We start from the raw sequence: 8,764 nt of genomic DNA on the forward strand, positions 1-8,764 counted from the left end.
AAGAACGATTTTGGATGGTGAATATACTACTGTTTCTCATATACATCCGAAACCAAAGCTAAACAGGACATATTTACATTTCCAAACCCAGTTGTGTTTGCCTTTATTAAATGCCTGTAACATTTGGATAACGGGAGTCAGGCATTGAATTCAGCCTGTAACTACTACATCTTTAGTATGCATAACTAGATAATGGATAAGCACTTACACGCCAACATATGTACAGTTTCCATTGTATCATTTAGATACAACCCCAATACCTCGGATCCATACATTGAAGTGTATCACCAAAAACGATAATGTGTGTTCAATCAGTTTAAAAATCAGTCAAATCTTGTGTAAGATTTGATAACTCATTTTCTGAATGCTTCAATGTCCACGCGGAGTCCGTAAGGGACGCGCTTTAAGTCCGTATGTTTTGTTTCTCCATTTTTATGATGATATTATCTTAATTGCAGATGCTATTGTGTAAGTTACGTCATAGGTCACGTGAAGACGAGTGAGTTGGAGCGTGTCAAACATAGAGCGACGAGAAGAAAGTAAGAAATCAATGTCATGGCATAAATACATCAAAACTATATGTACTAACGGAAAGAGTGAGTGAGTGAGTTAAATTTTACATCGCATCGGCAATATTGCAGCCATATCGCGATGAGAACAAGATAATAATTTCGATATTCCTGTCAACAAAGGACAGTAAAACGGTAGGGTAAATATCACAATTAAACTAACGGAAAGAAGTTACCGTTCTTCAGATAATTGATTAATTGATTGATTGATTGAGTGACTATGGTTTTACGCCGCTTTTAGCAATATTCCAGCAATATCACGCCAGGGGGACACCTGTACCTATGTCGGGAATCGAACCCGGGTCTTCGGCGTGACGAGCGAACGCTTTAACCACTAGGCTACCCGACCGCCCCGCTTCAGACAAAGTGGTGTAAATGTTATGTTATTGATAATAACAACATGATATTTGTCATTGTTATGGTCAATGTTTTATCATTATAAATTCATTGACAACACCCATACCTGGTAACAGGAGACAGAGAGACACGCCCTGAAAGAGGAGTGGTGAAACGACTCACTGAACAATGTCAATATCGGGTGTGAACAACATTTGCTTTGATACGGACGAGGCGGCGGCGGCGGTGCATTGAAGACAACCGATGACTGAAAACAGCCTGGGGGTGTTGTTCCAAATGTCAACCAAAGACTGGTCCAACTGAGATAGGGTTACCGGTTGGTTCTAGTCCTGTCATCCCAGAGATGTTGCACACAGGGTAGACAATGATTTGTAACGATGTCGTCCCGGTAACAATAATGAGTTGTGATGACAACCCAGCATTGCACTTCATCCCCAAACTGACGACGTTGAGTAACGCAAGCATAGTTAAAGCATTCTCCTGGACACCTGTAGTCCCTGACACGACCATCAGAGCTGTTCAGATGAAACCTGGACTTATCTTTTAACAATATATTGTCCCAGTTTTGTCTTCTGAACCTCACATGCTGCCTATACCAAGCTAGGTGTGTCTGATGGTGACGTGGCAGTTTGTTATCGATTCTGTATATGCACCAACCGAATATGGTTGACGTGACTTGATTAAAATGTCCGGAAACTTCTTTTGTGTCTTTCTTGAGAATACCCGCGGCTAGTAGACGTTGAAACAAATGTGATTTTATGAGCTGTTCATATTAGAAAACCACGCGTGTGAGTATCATGCACACATCAAAATCGTGCGCCGTGCATGAACATGCATATGCAACTTGTGAAACACGACCGTAAGGTCGAGATGTCGTCATGAATATTTCATGTAAGATGTATTATTTATTTTCAGAATACACTGAACTTTATATGAAGCACAGTTACTGTTTTCCGTTAGTGTTATATCATCAATTGTCAAGACTGATACCATGGTGGAATGTATGAATAAATTATTTGTAACAAATTGATACTAAAATACAATCTTGAGTCCTTAATAGTATCACTTACAGGACCTCGTGAATATTTTTTTAAGAATCACAGATAATTGCACCTTCATGTACACATGTGTTTTATATTAACTGGTTGGACTTGGGCTTGTAACAGAATTACATACGTTACAGCTGATTGTGCCAGCTCTGTTTTGTTGCATTCTACTGGTTCCGGAGTTGTATTCGTCACACCGACCATTTGAGTTACGGGGATTGATCGATTAGCTCTAAGCCTCTACTCCTCTCATAGACGGAATTACGTAATAGTGAAATAATGATGTCGAAGAGGTATATCCACACAAACTTGAGTCAGTTGAGCAAATTGTTTCGCCGTCAGAGCTCAGTAAAATAAGCAGGGGTCTGTGACCTTTGCAAAATTGACAAACTTGAGGAACACGTAGTGATCAAGTACTTGCAGACAACGGTCCGTAAATGTAGATATGAGTACACTAGGGAACGATGACCCTTCCTATGCCAGCATAAAGAGGTGGGCAGTGGGGTTTAAAGCGTGGCACGGAGAAACCTTGGAGTCGACCCCCTCCTAGAAGGCCTGTCACATTAGCAACATCAGAGATGATCCAGAGAACCCAGGTAACGGTGATGGCAGACCGACGAATGATTGAATGTTATAATGCTAGCTGCGGTAGGCATTTCCCAAGAGAGAGACAGCACATTAAGTAATCACAAAAACTTTGCAATGAATACAGTATCAGATAGTTTGGTTCCAAGGATTATGAAATCTGATTTAAAAAGCACCAGCGCTCATGCCCCGTGATGATGTGGCTCTGTTTGTAGCTGATCTAGAAAGTTTCTTGCAACTATTTGTCGATATGAATGAAGCCTGGGTTCACCACTTTCATTCCAAACAACAATCTGCAGGTACTGGATCGCCGCACCTTCCTCAAGTGTGTCCATATTGCAGAGAGGCCGAGACCCCTTCCCAGCTACTGACTGGCCACAGCCAAACATTTGCTTCTCTGGTTCAAGCCTGCGTGGATATACCTCTATGACATCATGCAATGTGCTCAACAAACGATTTCACTGTTACACAATTCCTTCTGTATCAGACTCAGAACTTTTCAATCCACCCTCGTATATTGCCGACCCGCCATGGTACAATGTGTGAGATTTCTTGGTGTCCCCCGAAGTGATTTTGTTGGAATAATGCTAAAAGTGGCAAACAACTCAATACCCATGCACTCCCTAAGCAGTGAAAGCAAATATTGCACGATACTCCTCTCAGTTCTATATTTGTTGTAAGCTACGGACAGTATAAACGTAGAAACTAAACATCCCAACGATCTGCCCCTTTTTTCATTGATTCTGCGTCAGGTTATCGAAATCAAATCTGAAAACGTATTGCAAGGGAGACGTTTAAATTCCTTTGCAGACGATATTTATCATCAACAGATCATCGAATGATGTAATAGCAGATATTCTGAAAGTTTGATTTTATCTCATACCAATATATGAGAATGATTATTTAATGAACGTTATTTCAGCAGAAGGACTCTTGACATAAAACATTACTTTTCACAACATCAAACATGTCAAACGAACGTATTATTTTGTTTATGATAAGAGAGTTTCGTCCAGTATTTTGGAAAGCAGATTACAATCCTGTGCTCAACGTTAATCAAATACATTTATGTGATGGATGGTCCGCACATAGAATTATTGATTTTCTTTCTCATACACAGATATTTTGTTTGTTTCAAAACTGATCAAATCTGAATATCTTCGAAATGTTGTAAGGAGACAAGGCCTCGAAACGGGGATTTAATTGAACTCGTGCCGAGGGCTGACTTCTGGAACAGTTATAGTACCGATGATGGCCAGAATGTTTGTCTGCATTTTGATAGAGTAATCCAGTGCGAAAATATATTACTATGAATCAATATAGTTGTGAAGTATAACTTACTAATTCTGTTGGCAAATGGTTACCAATAATATTCAATGTATTATAGCTGTTTGTAACCAGATATGCTTCATAGCAAAATTGTGCCCATTTGCAAAGTGATCTTTGTTTATTATGAGTTGTATACTAGTTGTATGCTACATTAATATGCTGATGGTCGAACATAATACTATTTGGCTAAATACTGGCTACATAAGTGTGTATACAGAGGACGCTGTAATGAATGGGATGGAAGTCTTAGTTTGGTTGAGGCAAATCTATGTTGATAACTTTAGTTGTCTTCGGTGTTCCTAAAACAATGAAAAATTATGGAATATTTTTGATACCAGGAACTTTTGAAAAAAAAGTGTTGAAGTTTTTGTGTGTGTTTTATCCGGCTACTTATGTCAAGAAATATCTGCAGCGTACAACTAAAGAAATATATATTTTTATGTTACATCGCGGAAAATAACCACCCCACGCTCGAAAGAAAAACCCACAAACAGTATTACTTACATGAAACAAGCTGTCTCCCTAATGAATAATTATTAAATACAACATGTTATAAACATTAAAATCTTGTTTCCAATGCAGTACCAAACATTTCCAAACATGCCAACATAATATGGCCTATTCAAGATTTGTATTCAACTTTTGAACTGCAGAGCTCAAACCTGACATGAGACTGGAGCAATCTCCGTCTCTGTAATACAATGTACTCAAATGTATTTATACTGTCTCATATGAAAACAAACAAACAATGCAAAACTAAAGTAACAATTGGAACAGTGTTCCAAAATAGTTCGGAACACACCGTCTCGGGTTATAATATTATTTTAAAAACTCATGTTGGAAACAGGGACCTATTTTCAGTCTGTCCAGACATGCGCAGTTGAATTTTAAGGCTTCGATGGCGAACATGGGCGAGCACGTGAAAGTTATGTCACAGGTAAGCCGTCAAATTAAGCTCAGTTGAAGAAGTGTTTTGTCAATCTATCCATTGTTTGATACAGATATCCACTCATCATCAGGATGATCATCCAACAATCTGCTGAGCCCGAGTGCTTGTTCAGTCAACTGCTGGTGATCAAAGAGCGTCCAGCAATTGTCCTCACCACGGACCACGTATCCGTGTCCAGAATTGATGAACTCACCTGTATTCTGACTTCTGATGGACGATGGTGTTTGACAAGATTGAATATATAAACTTGAAAGAAAATTGTATGTTTTCATTTCCCGTGATGATGCTCCGATTTATTATGATCAGACGATCAAGGATATTCTTGGCACAGTGTCAATAATTTATTGGCCTATTCCTACACTAAACACGTCTATTTTTCATGTTGATAATGATTGTTGCCATTTTGAAAAAAATATTGATATTAAATTAGGACAATTTTACAGAAACACCTGTCATTTAGGACCATTTCTGAGGAACTGCCTTGTTGTGTAGTGGATAGAGCGTCTGGCAGAGAACGGAAGGTCGGTAGTCGTTTCCCAGACAGCCTAATACCCAAAAACAAAAAAGTTAAAAGATGGTACTTGTTGTTGCTCTGCCTGGTGCTCGGCATTAAATGCATAAAACAAGGACTGGTCAGCTGGGAGCGGTATGCAGTGTCTGAGTGGGGTATCCATGTTTGTATGTGGTATCATGGTATCTCAGTGGGCTAGCCCTACAAATCTTGCATAAGTCTGGAATAATACACACATGTGCATGCAAACTGCCATATCAGTGCAATATTCTTGATCGTGGCGTCAAACCCCGTTTCAGCTCACTCAGGCATAGCTAGAGACAGACAACCATTTGAAGTAGCTGTAAAATATCCTGGAACTGTCTCGTATAAGTCTCTGATTCTTTGCTTGTAAGGTGAGGCAACTCTTGTAAGCTTAGATATTCTCTTGAGGCCTGATGACTTACAGCTCAGTAACTGTCATCAATGAAGTAGGCGGACTACAAATTGGTATTAGCGCCAGATCATTCCATATCGTTGACCAACCTTAATGATAGATTTATGAAAAGTTTAATCTATGCCAAGGGAGATTGTGATTACACGTGGGGCTTCACCTGACAATGGAAGAGGATTAAAAAAGAAATTTGGTATATTATGGTTGGGAGCTAAGTATTCAACAGACATTAGAACAGGATTAAAAGAAAACAATTGGTATATAACACTTGATGGATGAGAGTGAATTGTGGAGGTATTAGAACAGGATTATGAAGTCAGGATGATGGTGAATGTTGTACGCAGTATCAAGTGTTGACAAGGTGAAGTAAAATAGCTTATAAATCTCGAATAGCTGTTCCCCTGAGTGCTGACAGAGATGAACTATGGGTAGAGGCATGGAGGAGCTGGGTGTAGTGCTAATGCTAGAAATGTTGGTTGCAGCTGTAGCTGTGTAGCTGGGTGTGGTGCTAATGCTAGAAATGTTGGTTGCAGCTGAAGCTGGGTGTAATGCTAATGCTAGAAGTGTTGGTTGCAGCTGTAGCTGGGTGAAGTGCTAATGATAGAAGTGTTAGTTGCAGCTGTAGCTGGGTGTAGTGCTAACACTAGAAATGTTGGTTGCAGCTGTAGCTGAGTGTAGTGCTAACACTAGAAATGTTGGTTGCAGCTGTAGCTGAGTGTAGTGCTAACACTAGAAATGTTGGTTGCAGCTGTAGCTGAGTGTAGTGCTAACACTAGAAATGTTGGTTGCAGCTGTAGCTGAGTGTAGTGCTAACACTAGAAATGTTGGTTGCAGCTGTAGCTGAGTGTAGTGCTAACACTAGAAATGTTGGTTGCAGCTGTAGCTGAGTGTAGTGCTAACACTAGAAATGTTGGTTGCAGCTGTAGTGCTAACACTAGAAATGTTGGTTGCAGCAGTAGCTGGCTGTAGTGCTAACACTAGAAATGTTGGTTGCAGCTGTAGCTGGCTGTAGTGCTAACACTAGAAATGTTGGTTGCAGCTGTAGCTGAGTGTAGTGCTAACACTAGAAATGTTGGTTGCAGCACACAGCAGCAGTAGCTGGATGTAGTGTTAATACTATTAGTTGTAGCTACAGTGGATTTATCTTACCGACATGTTTTAATGTGACATTGTAAAACAATTAACACTGCTGTTCTGTTGTAAAAATTAGTGTGTAATATTGTATGCAGATTCTTGTTAAGTATTATATGATGATTTTGAATTTGTTGAATATTCAAGAAAATTATTCAGGTGAGTTACTGCTGCAGGAGGATTGAAGCTCAGCATGGTCTGTTTTGTTTTAAAAAAAACTGGAGCAGCTCGTCTCATTGAAATATTCTCTTTGTTGAGGCCTGGCTGGTAAGCACTTTCACAAGGTGTAGTTGGCCAGCAGCAACTGCCTGCCCAAGAATGGAGTCGCAATGACAACTAAAATAGTCATCGCTTTAATGGCTGAGTTGCCTTGAGGAAAAAGTGTTCATCTGTTAGAGGTACAATCATTCAAAGAGTTTGCCAGGTGTATTTTTTATGTAAGAGGTGATGAAGAGGAGATACTTTCTTTGCTCTCACACTGCAATCTATCAGTGCCAGTGTTTTTGTTTGTTGAAGAAGCTAAAAGAAAACATTGTCCATTTGTGGAGAAAATAAAAAAAAATGAAAAGAAAATGTGACAATACGAAATGAAAGGTTGAAGGATTATGCATTGTAATTGGTGAGCCCAAATGTTGTCAATCATGCATAGTACTTTGATGGGTGACCTCAGTGGCAACTACATGTCAGTTGTATGTGTGACCTCAATAGCTGCCAAGTGTATTTTGTACTGGGATGGATGATGTCAACAGGTGCCAAGTGTATTTTGTACTGGGATGGATGATGTCAACAGGTGCCAAGTGTATTTTGTACTGGGATGGATGATGTCAACAGGTGCCAAGTGTCTTAGTACTTGATGGGTGACCTCAGTTGCAACTGCATATTGTTAGAACTTGGAGGGGTGACCTCAGTGGCTACCACATGTCAGTTGTATGTGTGACCTCAATAGCTGCCAAGTATAGAATGTACTGTGATTGGTGACCTCAAAAGCTGCCAAGTATAGAATGTACTTTGATGGGTGACCTCAATGGCAGCCAAGTGTAGGTTGTACTGTGATGGGTGACCTCAATAGCTGCCAAGTATAGAATGTACTGTGATGGGTGACCTCAATAGCTGCCAAGTATAGAATGTACTGTGATTGGTGACCTCAATAGCTGCCAAGTATAGAATGTACTTTGATGGGTGACCTCAATGGCAGCCAAGTGTAGGTTGTACTGGGATGGGTGACATCAATGGCTTCCAAGTATAGGTTGTACTTTGATGAGTGACCTCAATGGCTGCCAAGTATAGGTTGTACTGTGATGGGTGACCTCAATGGCAGCAAAGTAAAGGTTGTACTTTGATGAGTGACCTCAATGGCTGCCAAGTGTAGGTTGTCCTGGGATGGGTGACCTCAATGGCTGCCAAGTGTCAGTTGTACTGGGATGAGTGACTTCAATGGCTGCCAAGTGTCGGTTGTACTGGGATGGGTGACCTCAATGGCTGCCAAGTATAGGTTGTACTGTGATGGGTGACCTCAATAGCTGCCAAGTATAGAATGTACTGTGATGGGTGACCTCAATGGCTGCCAAGTGTTGGTTGTACTGGGATGGGTGACCTCAATGGCTGCCAAGTGTCGGTTGTACTGGGATGGGTGACATCAATGGCTTCCAAGTATAGGTTGTACTTTGATGAGTGACCTCAATGGCTGCCAAGTATAGGTTGTACTGTGATGGGTGACCTCAATGGCAGCAAAGTAAAGGTTGTACTTTGATGAGTGACCTCAATGGCTGCCAAGTGTAGGTTGTCCTGGGATGGGTGACCTCAATGGCTGCCAAGTATAGGTTGTACTGTGATGGGTGACCTCAATGGCAGCAA

The sequence above is a fragment of the Haliotis cracherodii genome, unplaced genomic scaffold (assembly GCF_022045235.1).
Source record: "Haliotis cracherodii isolate W230 unplaced genomic scaffold, xgHalCrac1.p SCAF_4, whole genome shotgun sequence".
NCBI classification, from domain to species: Eukaryota; Metazoa; Mollusca; class Gastropoda; order Lepetellida; family Haliotidae; genus Haliotis; species Haliotis cracherodii.